The following is a 16532-nucleotide window of genomic DNA, read 5'->3' as shown; positions in this document are numbered from 1 at the left end:
GTCGATGCTTATTTCGGTACCGCGTCAGGCTTGGCCTTGCGTGGGCAGCGCCGCGCTGCGCCACTACTGAGCATTAATGTGTGACCTTGGTGTCTTACACGTGTTTTAGTGGCCTCCACGCGCGGTGCACCTCCACGTGTTATGTCTATTTTACATGTGTGTGGGAATGTGTGATTTACATTTTTCTGCAGCCGTGAGTGTGCGTGCTAATTATAATGTTGTTCCCTAGTTTGTTGCCATGGATAGTATTTTTTTATTTGCAACGTGACAATGACCCCACGTTGGTATTGAGAAATGTTACGCAATCCTTGATTAATAAGGACTTGGGATATTTGTGTGTCCAACAGTTGAAAAATCTAAGAGCAGTTCAGCTGTATGATCGTCATAATGAAAAGCCGATTAATTCCTGGGCAATGAAGTTTTTTTTTTAAACAAGCTGGCCTCAGAGATGATAAGACATATCATTCGTATTATGTGACTGTGACGAGTGCGGATATGAAAAAGTCCCAATTCCATTTACGTTTATGTAGTGATAGTTTAACTCTAACTCTGCGGAATTATGTGCGTTTTATTTAATTAAATATCACTTGCTTTAACGGTGAAGGAAAACATCGTGAGGAAACCTGCATGCCTGAGAATTGTCCATAATGTTCTCATAGGTGTGTGAAGTCTACCAGTCCGCACATATCCAGCGTGGTAGACTATGGCCAAAACCCTTCTCACTCTGAGAGGAGACTCGTGCACTGTAGTGAGCCGGTGATGGGTTGATCATGATGATGCAATATCATTTCTGTAGTTTCATGTATACATGTATTATGTGTATATATTTATATATGTGTACGTATATGTATGTATATGTAGTTGTGTTTTATATATTGTTACCTGGTGTTAACATTTATATTAAGTTAATATTTATATACCTATAATATAATTATGTAGGTGTGCTTAGTTTTTGTTTTACTATTATTAGACATTAAAATATGTATGGTGCTAAATAACTAGTATAGTTACAGTCTGTGACTTGTGTTAGTATAGTCAGTAATAAGTATAGTTGTTAGTTAGTGATTTTATTTTATTTTTTTATGTTTCCGTGTGTTTTATTAGTTATGTTTAGTTATCATTAGTTTATGATTCCGTGGCGTCACCCGGTTCAGGGTTCTTGTGCAACAAGGCATACAGCATAATGCTGAGCTGGGACCCTTTTTTCGGGTTGTGCCACACAATATGACAGTTTGTTGCGGCGCTTCTTTTGCTTGTTCTCAGGTGGAAGAAGCGCCGGAATAACCAGCTCTTAGCTTTAAGTTGTGATGTGTGGCACAATTTGTATAAATAAACGTCTTTTCTTTCTTTCTTTCTTCAATAAAGTTGTTTATATGAGAAATCTAAATCTGATGATGCTTATATATACCTAATTATCTTTCAACAGATGGAACAGGAACTACGTGAAATAAAGGCGGCGATTATGGACCCGATGAAACAGGAACTCGGTGAAATAAAGGCGGCGATTATAGAACTCGCGGACCGCTCATACCCCCGGCTCCGTCATTCTGACACAACGGAGTACGAATACATGAAGATGAGGTAAGCACACAGACTACCTACAAAGAAAACTTGTCAAGGCCACGTCCACCCGTGTACTTGTAGCACGGTAATGTTATGTCTATGTAGGTATACCACAATTTTAGAATAGGTACAAGCCTGTTTTGGTGACATTTAATATTATGGCATAGCATGGGTTGACACAGCATTGGCCCACTGGGGAACATAGTTTAGATAATAGGTTTTAGTTTCAGGTGATATTTATTACTAGCTGATGCCCGCGACTTCGTCCGCGTGGATTTACATTTTTAAAAATCCCACGGGAACTCTTTGATTTTCCGGGATAAAAAGTAGCGTATGTGTTAATCTAGGGTATAATCTATCTCCATTCCAAATTTCATCCAAATCCGTTCAGCCGTTTTTGCGTGATTAAGTAAACATCCAAACATCTACACATTCACATTTCTAATATTATTAGGATATATTATGAGACTATAATATAATTTGTTTGTTGCAGCCGGGGGTCGCCAACTGCTGCCAGCCTCCAATTGCTGAGGAGGTGGAAATTCACCCCACAAATGATCACCCGGCGGGAGAATCTGCCTGTATATAATTTATTATTATTAAGCCTTTATTTCCTAATCTTATAAGAATGTATATAATTATAAGAATCAAATTTATTTGAAATTTTAATTTTATTTATTAAAACACAATCCCTATACTTATATTTAAATGAAAAACTCACGTCATATTCATATATTTCAATAGTTTTCATTACCAAAGTTAAGGCAGCATTAGGGTTCCGTACCTCTAAGGAAGAACGGAACCCTTTTAGGATCACTTTGTTGTCTGTCTGAAACCTACAGGGTACGTCCCGTTGACCTAGAATCACGAAAACTTTTGAAAAAAAAAACATTTTGTACAGGCACTCTCCAATGTAATAGGAGAAAAAACCCACTCGTGGTGACCAAAAAAAAATTATCCAAAGGTGGGTTTATTTATCGTTATAATCGGAAAGGTGTTTGTGTTATGAAATGGAAACATAAAAGAGACGTTTTGACTATCTCTACTGAGCACTCGCATAGGATGACAGAGGTAGTAAGGCGGCCGAGATCACGTCGCCGTGAGGCTGGCCGGTCGGTTGTGACGTCAAAGCCCATCATGGTGGTTCAATATAACCAATTTATGAAGGGTGTTGATCGTCACGACCAAATGCTGTCTTACTACACCTGTGAGCACAAATCGATGAGATGGTTTGCTAAAATAGGCATTAATATTCTACAAACTATGTTTGTGAACGCGTATTTTTTGTACAGGCAAGGTACAAATCGGGCGATTTCTCTGGAAAACTTCAGAGAAAAAGTTCTATTTGAACTTTTACCGCCAAAAAATACAAGCAATCCACGACCAACGTTTCCGACGCACATGCCATCTCCTTTAGATCGCAATGATAGCGGCTGCATCAAACGCAGAATCTGCGTGAGATGCAAAATCCAAAAAAAAAAAGGAAATGCAGTGGCATATACTGCCCTGACTCAACGTTTGGCTGTGCATTGCTTGTTACGGACCGTATCATGAAGAAAATGGATTATTACGTTAGTCCATTTTGCTCGTGATACTAGTTTGCCGGGCATATATTGTTGATTATTTTTTCCTATTTTAGTAAACCATATTTTTGCGTTTCGCTCAGCGTGTTATCTTTTTAGTTCAATCATTAACATTTTTATTCCAACAGCAATTTATTGCAACATTGAGAATTATCAATTATGTTCTCATTAAAATCCTACTATTGCGGTTTATAATAATTATTTTCAGCTAATGGTGAGTATATTTTATTCCCATATTATTTATTATGAATTCCTTTTATCAGCAATTTGCGCATTTAGGTACATGAGTTTTCGTAGTATAAATACACCAACATTGAATCTAAACTTGTACATTCAACTGAAGTCTTTAAATCAATGTACAGTTTACGAAGCAGTGCTCATCTCTCTCTCTCTCTCTCTCTCTCTAAATATAGTTTTGTAAGTTTTTTTAATCAATAATTAATATTTAAAAAATAAAATAAAAAATAGCTTCAAACTCTTCATCAAGCAGCAACAGTGGAAGCTATAACAACAACAACAGACAACAGCTGTTAAATCAGCTTAATAGAAGTGGTAACAGGGTGTGGAAAAAATCTCTGATTTGGAGGTTGGAAAGCCCTATAGAATTTCGGAGTCGTTTCAAACACCATCTAGGTTCATAGCGAACGTCATGCAGACGGTTGTAAACTTGGAAAACGGTTGCATGGTGACGCTCCCATCGAAGTTTAATGATATCAATAGTGAACTCTTAGGGGAGCTTAACAGTGGTGAACTTTTTATAATTAGCAGAGGCCAATGCGGGACATCAGCATAGGCATGGATAATTAACTTTTTCAACACTGCCACCACTGCTGAAGAATAATAGCTGTTTTTTTGTGTTGCAGCAGCATATCTCTCTCTCTCTCTCTATCTGAACTCCCCCTGCTGGCATAAAATTATAATGATTATGGAGGTGCTCTATAACGAATGCAAAATGAGCTGGTGCAACTGTATGTCAGCTAGCAAACTAATGCGGCTGTCGACAAGACCGGTGCCATTGGCCAAAGTCTATGCTAATGTGAACATTCTATTGGTGAACGTATACGAGAACACTGAATTTGATGATGAAAACACATACGTTAATAAAAATTTGGGATGCAATCACAGCCTACCTAGAAGATACGGTCGGTGACACCAATGTCGATGCGACAGAGTGGTTGGAACTGTTGAATCACGTGCCCCCGGAGTGTTTTGCATACACACCATTTACAGAACAAATTGGTCACACGCTAGTGACCTATATAATTTGCGCCGTGTCGAACGAGGGCGCCTTTCAAGTATTGTGAGTGCGCGTGCACATAAGATTTTATTAGTGAACTTAATTTTTTTCTTTGTTTATTAAACATGCGTGTAATCATTATGTAAAGCTGTATGTTATTAATTAATATATTTTGTGAACTTAATTTTTCTTTGTTTTTTAAACACGTGTGTGTGTGTGTAATCGTTATGTAAAAAGCTGTATGTAAAAACATTGTACGATGCTCACACGTTTGTAAACAATATGCATGATAAAACATCAATTGTAGATAATGAACTCAAATGTTATGCTATAGAACATATATTTTATTGTTCATTGTTATTATGATAAAATGTTGAACGTAATTAAATTAAAATGTAATGCTATTAATTATTATTGACCTATTTATTTCTTCTCATCATCACCATACCTATTTTGAACATAATAATATTATTATCATTCGTCAAACCGCAACATCCTGCCTTTACCGTCGTATAACCTGACGAAATTAAATGTATGTTATCCCGCTCCTATTACATTATGCACAGTGGCATCATTGCAAAATTACACACCTACATGTCATACCTATATAAATGTATAATCCTCAAACAACTGGGATACAACTTAGTTGCGAGCCGACAGTGTGCGAATAACGGTGTTAGCTAGCCACCTACCTAAGTACCTACCTACTAGTTTTTTTTTCATTAACTTGTGCGCACGCATACGTTAAAATGTATAAATGCAAATTTTGCAATGTTGAGGTGGAAAACAATAAATTAATTTCACACTCGCAGACGGAGCGGCATAAAATTCTATGCAGGTGGAATAAAAAAATGGCAGTTATTGTGGTGCGCGTATATAGTAATTAAATAATAATACTGCACCACACAATAATATACATGTCGATACTGCCCCCCTACCGCTTGTATATAATATGTATAACTGTCTAAAACTAATCATAGTTGTGGAGGAGGAGAGAGCCGCCGCCGCCGCGCCGCCGTGTGAATAACATTCGTTTTTCGCCGGCAGCCGCCAAAATGTACGAATGCCCATTTTGTAATGTCGAAGTTGCAGGCAATCAGCTGATCGCTCATTCACGCACCAAACGTCACAAGTTGCTATGCAAACAAAATGACGGTGAAGATTATTTTACGTATGTGGTAAATTCAGCATTCAAATGTCGGATAATAAGTTACCGAATAAATGGCCCCGCATCAAGTACATTAACGCCGGACGTGTACTTAAAAAGGGTTGCCAACAAAGTGAAACAATTATTGAAAATGGAGTGTGCGGAACATAGTAATATTAAAGCAAATTTAGAACTTTTTTGCACGTATGTTCTAATAAAAGGTGATGAAGTTGCAAAAGATTTGAAATCATTTAACACGAGAAATGTTCATTTGCAAAATTCATCGGATCTATCGTTATACTATGAGGATACGTGTGCCAAAATTATATGCAAATGTGGTGTGTTTCAAGAGAAAGAATCAAGATCAAGAATTTTTGGAGGTTAATATTAATAATATTATTCCTCCTACATTCCACTTCCAGCATGGATTAAAAATAAAAACGCGTGTGTGAACGTGAAGAACAAGGACAATGCGTGCTTTTTTTTGGGCCGTGACGAGTGCTCTTCATCCGGCCGGCTCACACTCGGATCGTGTATCCTCATTACCGCACCTCAAAACGTCTACAATAGATTTACCCGTATCGATTGGGGGCATTAAACGGTTCGAAATCATGAACGAAATCAACGTGAACGTTTACGGGATTGAAAATAATAAATTCAAAATAATTGCACCCCTCTACATATCACAGGCGAATCCCTACAATCGACATGTAAATCTATTGTATTATGAGGACAACTCTAATAATAAATCCCATTATTGTTATATCCGTCGCCGTGCAGGTCCGCTACATCGGGCCCAAGTCAAAAGCCAGAGAGTTCATCTACGAGGTAATAATTTATGGTTATACCGGGCCGGCTTGGCGGGGTGATTACGTATCTCGCGACAGGCTTGCGACAGGCGTAAATCTCGCGATCATTGCTGTCACACGTAACAGCGGCTAGAGAGAGACAGCAATAGCCACAAAGCAAAATAAAAAGAAGAGAGTCAGCAAATGAACTGTCGCATTGCTACTACTGGTCGCGTTGCTATCGCTTCTGCAACTTGTAACGTGTACCTGGTGCGGTCCCGTTTACATTCCTTATAATTGTTTTTTTTGCGATATAATTTTGAGTCAAACACTGACAAGCTTTTGTTTACATTAGAAATGTCATCCTCAAACGTCAAAATTGACATTTGCGGCGAGTCGTTCGAAAACCTAACGTCAACTTATAATAAATAACCTTCATACATTGTTGAATTGAAAACCATAGATCAGTATTTAGACCTTATTTTGACAGTTCGTTTTTTTCTGAACGAAATTTATAATTGGTGGAAGCCATTTGACAATAACTTTTCACTTTTCTCCCGAATTCGCACGATGAACGCTGAACTCTCGAAATTTTTACGAGATATAAGACATTTTGTGGTAAAATGCCCAAAAAACTGTAATTCCAGCCTTAAAGGCTATAGACTCATATGGATTAGTAAAATAAGAGCGCTTATGCGGTAAGTTTTCATATTTTCCTAACCTCATTGCGTCATAAATTTTCAACAAGAAAATTATTAAATATTTTCTTGGAACACTAAACCGGCCAAAGTCATCCTAGTCGTATATATCATCACGTATGTTAGTGTTTTATGATAATTTGTAAGTTAGTGTTCTTAAATATAAAAAACCTGTTACTCATATTATTTCATTTCAAAGTGCATGTAAGTTCATGTGTTCGGTATAACGAGCTACTGGACTGCGTGTAGTCGGTAGTTGGACACTAAACAGTCAACGTTTGCGAAGGACCATCAACTAGTCAGAGAAGCCCCGTGACATCTAGACCTCAACATGCCGTTCCAAGAAGATCACGACAGAACACATACTTTCCCGGTGGACACCTTCAGATGCGCGGGCTTGCTATGCCGGATGGACCCCCGCTCAGCCTAAGCGAATATATTATGCATTTCGACACTGCATATCAAAAGTTTCTCGCGACCATCCGAATCCTAAAATTGACGTTCCTACCGGGAAGCCACGCTCCGTCCGCTACAGCTTCAATGCAACGAGGCCGGAAGAAGATCGCCTGCTGATCAATTGGGACTTGCTCGGGACTCTATTTTGGAGGCCGCCGCGCCGCCAGGTAAGAGAGGTTTTGTGAGGCCGTCCGCGATACTAGACTTAGTCGACAAGAAGCCCAATGAAGTGGTATCATCTGGACGTGTGTGCATCATTTCTGTACCGCGCACGTCTCTGCGTGGTTGACTAATTATCACTACCCCTATTATAAATGCGAAAGTGTGTTGGTTTGTTGGTTTATTGGTTTGTCTTTCAATCACGTCGCAACGGAGCAACGGATCTGCGTGATTTTTTGCATGGGTATAGTCAAAGACCTGGAGAGTGACATAGGCTGCTTTTTATCCCGGAAAATTACGTTCCTACGGGATTTTCAAAAACGTAAATCCACGCGAACGAAGTCGCGGGCATCAGCTAGTATGATATATGGTGATTCTTCTCAAAGAGTCTAAAGAGAGCTTTACTGCGTTCATCGCAAACGTGCATCAAAACAATCCAGACATCTTGGAATATTTATTCCACGGGTGAATTTCCACGGGTAGCGTAGTAGAAATGTAAGACTTTTTAATTTATACGACTTCGACTAGTTTTTAATTACTTATCTATGGACAATAAATTGACATTACATCTGTTTGAACTTTGAAGTTTGAATTTAAACGGTTTTGTGTTTTGGTGTTTTGTAATTAATAATTTTGGATTCGAAAGTAAGTAAAAACATATTAATCACTATGACTATAGAATTACAGTATTCTTGAGTGCTTTTATTGTGTACCTACCTAATTATTCCTTCAGCATCCAATTTGAATCTAAGTCATGAATTGCCCTATTTTGTCTATTTAGATGCCTCCAAGAAGAAAAGTGTCTGTTCGCCAATTCGAAATTTTAGTCGAGTTTGCAGAGACCCGATATTGCGATGGGTCGATACGCTGGAGATAAGAAGTAGAAATGTAGTGGAAAGAACTTATGGTGTGTAGAAAAATCGTTTCCCCGTCTTATCAAAAAAATTTACATCTGTCACGAGTTCAGTCTGTAATAGTGGCATGTGCAGTTTTGCACAATATTGCAATTGACTTGCACGATGTACAATTTGAAGACATACAAGATCATGCTCTGGACAGCATACAAGATGGTGAAAATGACCAAATAAACCACTCAGAAAATAACACTGTGCGAAATAACTTAATTAATGATTACTTTGCTTTACTGTTACGGTAATCTCACGATAAGCCTATACATACGCGTTGTTGTTATAGTCACTTTCCAATAATATACCCATAGTAGAAACTTTTTTATTATTTTATTGATTCCCAGAAAACATTCGTGTAGTGCAGACGGCAATAACTTAACCTTTTTTTCCCAACGCCGCTTTCTTAAAATTGTTATGAACAAAAACAATTTTACGTGCTTAAGACACAGACAAACAAAAAAAAGGGAATATTAAGTTTAACAGAGCTCATAAAATTGTGGAACAATCAAGTCATTGGGGTAATATGTGTGTTCGCGCACGCGCAACGTTACCAAACTTACCCGGCTAAAATGCGCGGCGCGAATCATGCGTACCATGTATCCGGACGCGTGATTTAATGGTCGGTGTATCCGATCGCGTGATCTTTCGCTTTTTGACATAAGAAAAAAAAATATGAGCTTTTTGCAAGGAATCCGGTGTGTTCGTTTTGTTGAACGGATTTTTAACGTTTGTGAAGCGCGTACGACGCGAATTAGCGATTATTCGTCTAATTCTATCGATCATAATAGCCGTATCGAGGTTATGTTGCTATCCCGCCGAGCGAGTCGGTGCTCTGATTTGGTGACACAAATTGTGTCGAGCACGCGGGGTGACCGTACTTTAGTCGAAACCTTGCGAATTCGCCGTGGAACTCAATGATATTAGAAGAACCTTAAGGAGTAAATCGTGATCCTTAGTGCTATAACGAGTTGAACCACACTATTGTGTCGCGACGACCGGCCTTCGACCTCTCTGCCGACGTTGGACCGGCGCGAGCGCCGGAGTTGGGCTTCGGTGCCGCAGGATTCACTATCATACACACCCTAACACAACACTTGACACACACACACCCACCTACCCTGCCGGCACCTAAGGCAACGAGCTGGACTCCTGAGGGAGGTAAGTACCCATAAGTTATCGTAGCAACCCGCTGTCGGTGGATCAGTTCCCCGACATCCATAGGTGTTAAAACCCGACCCTAGGTTGCCCGTCGCGTGGGTTACTGATGGGCCCTAACCCAGGCGGCTCTTGCCGGGGTAACTTAGGGCCGTAACAATGTGACGTTCCCATAATTTAAACAGCAGGCAAGACGCCATAAAAAAGATACTTCTGAGTACAGTATTGAGTGAACGAAATGCGATCCAGATGTCTGGACAGACGTAATATTGCCATCGCGGGGTTTTTTTGTCTGGAAGGTGTTAATCAACTATGACGGGTGGAGGAGTGGTCTCTAATTTTTTTGTTGTACGTCACCGAGTTTGAGAAAACCGACCAATGACAGAATGTGAAATATCATTGTGGGTGAGCTCTCGAAATCTCACAATGAAGGCTCACATAAAGAAGATTTCCAACCAGGCCAGGGTGGCTACACATGCCCTTCGACCGGTGCTCCAACTCGACTCCCGCTACGCACTAAAGTCGGAATCTACAAGACCTATATAAGATCCCGACTCACGTACCTGCGTGGTTTGTGCTAGCGAGCGAGTCGAACTAGTCCTGCGAGCGCAACAATCCAATCTGGACACCAGCTCTCAGAGCTGCGCAACATCTTTGAAGATGCGCCACTGGAGTTTGTCCACGCGAGGAGGACTATCCCTCGTTATGCCTTTAGCCCAGAGCCATTTGAATTGGCACTCCGACGTATAAGGGAGATTAAAACTTACAAGGTCGTTCCCCTGCCCAAGAACATTGGAGGAACGATTGCCCAACAGCTAATCTGGGATCCAACACCAATTATTGTGTAATGTTAGTAATTATTTTTAATGTTTATATAATATTAAAAATAATAACATTGTTTTTTTTTTTTTTTTTTTTTTGTTTATTTGAAAGTAATCAACAGCGTAAATACATATTTTGTTCATATTTTGTATGTACTACTATGCTGTTAACAAGTTACAAATAAATTCCGTGACCCATAAATTTTTAATAAAGGGCCACACACAGAATGAGGGAGATGCGGCTCACTCAGTAATTGAAAAATCTGTCACTAGGGCAAAAAAATCTGGTGCTATTTACGTACCAGACCAGTACATTTCTTTAATCAGAAACGCTAAGAAGACAGGAAAACCTTTTATAGTAAAAGAATTAAACTATACCGATTTCATGTATTTGAAGAAACTAGCAGATGACTTAAATATAAATACAACAATAAATGTTTCTGGAGAAGCTATTAAAACGACTGATATGTTATAAGTTTTATGAAGGGCTGTGATATTATACTATAAGTATAAAACTACATACTAGACTGATAATTTGAATGAGGCAAACATTTACGGCCAAACCAGGACATTGCGGCAAAATACAACACATCCAAGGAATTATATAAATATAGAGGAAATATCCTTGAATCCTGCTTATACGTCTAATATACCGATAAGTGATAGAAAAAAACAAGATCTGTTAGAATTGGTACAAAAAATATTGTGCCTCGCTATAGTTGGTTAGTTCTGATTTTTAAGCCAAAGTTTCTGTAGCAACCAGTCGTCCTTTATTCTCAGGGGTTCGCAGGAGAACTTTTACTCATGAATTTTTGACCTATCTTACTACAGGAAGGGCTGCACATAATTACACATACATCACAATTATATCGATGTCAGTTCCGATCGGACGGCAGCTGCGTTAAGTTCTTTGGTATTAGAAGTACTCAATGAATACAAATGTTCGTCAAAATTGGTTGCTCAAACTTATGACGGCGCTGCAGTCATATCATCTGTAGTTAACGGTGTTCAAGCGTTGACGGCGCGGTAGTCATGTCGTCTAGTTAACGGTGTTCAAGTGTTGACGGCGCGGCAGTCATGTCGTCTGAAGTCAACGGTATTCAAGCGATTATTAGACGTACGCACCCGCAAGCGTTATTTGTTTGGTGTTCCGCACATGTTCTCAAATTAATTCTTTCAAAATCTTTTGACAGAATTACTGAAACGAAGACGACAATGAGTAAACATGAGAAGAATGATGAGTAAGACGAAAATTTGCTTATATCCGGCCTCACCCAGTAATCGTTGAGAGCTCTGCACTCGAAATTGTAGACGAGTATATACATATTGGAGGGTCGATATTGAAAGAGTTCTTACTGTATCAGTACACTCCGTGAAAAGAAACGTATGAGCTTTACTCTACGGAAGGTAGCCATCTTTATTTTAGTTGTCAGAGTTGGACTTTGACACGCACGAATTTTGTTGTCGTTCACAACTTTCTCTCGCGTTAAATTAATTAAGTATCAGATTATAGCTTAGCTAATTATTATTCTTTGAGATAGGTAGGTAGTTTCTTAATCGTGATATTTAATTCGGTGATTGTGATATAGTTAGAACAGTAATTGTTCGATGCTAATGTACATTGTGTTAAATCGTAACATCTAGTGCCATCCGGTGACTTTGTCTGCAAAGCACTATTAATAATGTTCGCGTAGTTGTTTGACGAATATGGAATACTAATTATTGGTGAATATTAGAGTAATTCGTGAGTTAACGTTTGGCTCAGTGGATAGATTATTATAAGGACATCCGTTAAGGTTATTTCTGCAGACGCTAGTGATTTAGAGTGTAATTGGAGATATACCGGCAGTTGAGATAATGATTAGTTTGAAGTGATAGTTTAGTGTGATAGTAACTTGAAGTTAACTTTGATAGTAGGTACCCGCTTTAGAATCGTATAACCCGGTTGGTAAAGAATCATTGATGACTCTCGTGTAATGTTGAAATGGATTAGACAATGAGTTGCCCATGAGATCGAATAGCTTACATTCTACCTGGTTTCTGTTGTGATCGCTTATTTGGGTCGATAGTAGTCGTGGCGCGTGTGGCGCACGATGCTATGGTGTTCTGTATGCAGATGTGCACAGAGTGGAGAAGGTAGAGCTATTGCGATATTCTGAATTAGTAATGAGAAGTCAATTATAAGATCTGGTTTAGATCGTAAGAGAGTCGATGCAATGATCCTTTTAAGAGCGTTCATGAAGTTGTGATTGATTACCTTGAGATGATTAGATAACGGAGTAGGTCGTGACTTGATTGAGAGGTTGCAATAGCAATTGCGCCCTAATCACACGATGTAGTGTTTAGCTTAGGTTAGCTAGTTTAGAGTGAGGTGAGGGGTCGCTGTGAGGGGTGGTTGGAGGCGACCATAGGTAGGGTTAGGTTAGGGTGATCTGGTTGTGTTACGTTGATGGTTTCCATGTGCGATACGTTACTGAGAACTATTTGTAAAGAACATGGATTAAAGTACCTACTTATTAATTACTACCTTCTGATGTCGGCTAAAGATGAATAATAATTATCAGCCATCCTCCTGTTCTCCGACATACATATACCTAGGACACACAATCCAGTTGGGTAGGTCCAATTTCGAGAAAGAGGTCAACCGCCGAATCCAACTCGGTTGGGCAATGTTCAGGAAGCTTCGAGATGTCTTCTTGTCCAAAATTCCTCAGTGCTTGAATACCAAAGTCTTCGAACAGTGCGTGTTGCCAGTGATGACATATGGTTCCGAGACATGGTGGCTAACTATGGGCCTCATAAGAAAGCTCAGTCACTCAGCGGGCGATGGAGAGAGCTATGCTTGGAGTTTCTCTACGTGATCAAATCAGAAATGAGGAGATCCGTAGGAGAACTAGAGTAACCGACATAGCTCAACGGGTTGCGAAGCTGAAGTGGCAATGGGCAGAGGGCACATAGTTCGTACAACCGATAGACGTTGGAGTCCCAAGGTGCTGGAAACGTTATTTGTAAAGAAGGCAAACATTTAATTGAATTATTTTAGGACATGACAACACGATGACAAGTGGGATGGCGAAACTTTGTCGCAAGTTTCATCATTTTTAACCAAGATTTTAATGAATTTGAAAGATTTTGAGTGTATTCAGATATTTTTTGTCAAACTGACATTTTATACGAAATTCTACAAAAGAAAACTTGTGACAAAGCCGATTGCGTAAGTAAAATAAGCGAATTTGAAACGTGTATCAATAATTACCGAGCTAAGTTTGAGATCATTTTCAATAGAGTTGTAAATGAATTCGGCCAACCTAAAAGGAAATGGAATATTGAGAATGTAAAATTGCATTACAAACGCGTTTTTACCGAAGCTTTAGATAACGTTCTTGTAGAGTCCCGTGACCGTTACAGTAATTTAAAGGGTTTAAAGTATTTTAAACTCTGGCCTTCAGCCATACAAATAGTATAACCAAAGAAATTTTATTACAAGTTCATACATGCGAAAAGACTTTTTCCCCAACCTATACTATAGAGTACACGAAGCGGCAAGTCTGTACATGGCTAAAAAGAACTGGTCAAAAGGTTACTTGCCTCCAGAGCGAGATCTAGAATATAATGTAAAACACATCGACCAACCTCATTACTTGCCTCCAGAGCGAGATCTAGAATATAATGTAAAACACATCGACCAACCTCACCCTTCTTATCTCACAACAACGAAATACACTATCCTAGAAAGCTTGGACCAGAACTCCCAGGACTCCCACCAAATAACAGGACCACATGTTTACACCGACGCGACAGCAGCAAATTAGAAGGAAAAGTTGGTGCTGCCATTACATGGTGGGAGGAAGGGAGGGAAACAAAAACGCACTTTACACCTTAGATTCAATTCAGCCTGCACTGTTTTTCAAGCAGAACTGTACGCCTCACACAGAGCAGTGCTGCTTGCAAAGCAGAGCGGAGAGCCCTCAAAAAGGGGAAATTACAAATAAAATATCAGAAAAGCGAAAAATCGCCTCAGTCACGATCTGATGGACGACATGTCGAAAGTGAACATTATCAGTGACAAAAGAAAAACGAAAGAATGGGACGGGGAAAAGGTCCCATATGACCCCAATTGGTATTTTGAACTCCCGCAACAAAGAAAATATACCTTACCCTGAAAGAGCCAAGCAGGCGAGCCAGGCAAACGCCACTCCAGACTCGTCCAACCCCAACTATTGCGGGATTTTGCGTTAAGTTGAAGAAGAAGTGAGAGGTGTCGAACGGACACGTTCCTTTATTCTCCTTGTATTGCTTTCTGCATTTCTGGAGGTGTAAGTTCATCCGGTAGTGCTCCACCTGGAGGGCCTTGTTGCAGGGACACGTCATTAGCTGATGGGGGTTTGCGCTAAGTTGAAGAAGAAAAACATCCATTTGGACAAACACCTGAGTCGAACGGTACATTCGTTTATTGCACTCCAAGGAGTCAAGGGGCATGTCATAAGCTGACAGTGGTTTGGGAAAAGAAACCTCTAAGGGGATAAAATAAGGGGTGGAACTTCACTTGGAGTAGTACACGCGGAAAAAGTCGCAGGCATAAGCAAGTGAGTGATATAATGAATAACTGAGAGAATCCATTACATTGCTCCTCCAAACAAATTATGCCTTCATATTTACTTTAAGAGATATTGAAGATATTATTTTTCCACCTCTAATTCATATCCATGTGGATATGAATTAGAGGTGTAAAAAAATAATGTACCTAATACATTTATTAAATATATAAATGTATTCAAGATATTCGTTTTTAGATGAAAACAAAATTGAATACAAAATACAGTAAGTACTAACTACTAAGTAGTGAAAATTTGAGAAAATCCTTCCTAAAAAATAACTCAGGCGTTCGATCTTTGATTATTTTATTTTATGAATAATATGTATACTGGGTTCTTTGCCTTTAATAAAAAACTTTATTATTATTATTATTATTATTATTATTTGATACGCCGCGCGCGGCGCGACCGACGATATGAGAATAAATATTAGGTACAGCTGTTACAAATATCGTCGCGACTCAACGGTGAATAATTATTACATCGAATTTTCGTATTGGCCTGTTACATGTTGACTGTGATGATACGAGTATGCGGCTAGTATTTTTATCATTTTGTTTGTTTCGATCTTGGTAATAAATTTTGAATGCAGTTTTATTTATTTGTGAACTTGAGTGTCGATAAATATTCAATGTGAATAATTGTAATGTAGATTAGGCAAAATAATGTAGATTAGGTACATTTTTGTGTTGTGATAGATTTGTGTCGCGCGTTAATAATACCTATTATAGTAGATTTGTTCTTTTTGGAAATACTTGCGTCATTTTATAAATCGTATGAGAAAATGTTTTTCAAAGTGTAGGTATTATCATACATTATAAGTATTATAGGTTAGGTAGGTTAGGTACGTGAAGTGGTATTGTTCTTTTTAGAAATCATCATCATCATTTTATAATTCTTATGATAATAAATATGTAGAAATATATGATAATAAATATAGTAGTTACCTACTAAAAAGATTTTTTTATAGGTAACTAGGTAAACTTACCTACCTATTGTATTGTACCTACTTGACATTGCTTTATCGTTCTACTTGTTTTTATTTTTACATACATAGGTAGGTACTGTAGTCCGCGACAGGTTGAGATGGCAATCGGGGTATGAAGCGGGGGTGATACCCCGCACGTCACCCTCGCCCGCCCGCACTGGGTTAGCACAGGGGCCGTGCGGGTGTGCGGGGCGTTCCCTCCCCGATTGCCATTTCGACCTGTCGCGAAGGTATGGATTGGGTACCTATTAAGAGTAAAATTTAAATCAATCTAGTTAAATCAAGCTATATCCTAGTTCTCGACCTTATTGACGGTTATGAGAAAGTTGTTTTTTGTCATATTCTTGTTCAGTAGGTATCATTCATAGATTGTTAAAATGTTGTTCTCTATGTCAATAAGGTCGGAAATCTCTTGCACCCATTTATCTGCTTGC

Source organism: Maniola hyperantus, chromosome 26, assembly GCF_902806685.2.
Source record: "Maniola hyperantus chromosome 26, iAphHyp1.2, whole genome shotgun sequence".
NCBI classification, from domain to species: Eukaryota; Metazoa; Arthropoda; class Insecta; order Lepidoptera; family Nymphalidae; genus Maniola; species Maniola hyperantus.
Note: the sequence above shows the minus strand (reverse complement) of the source record.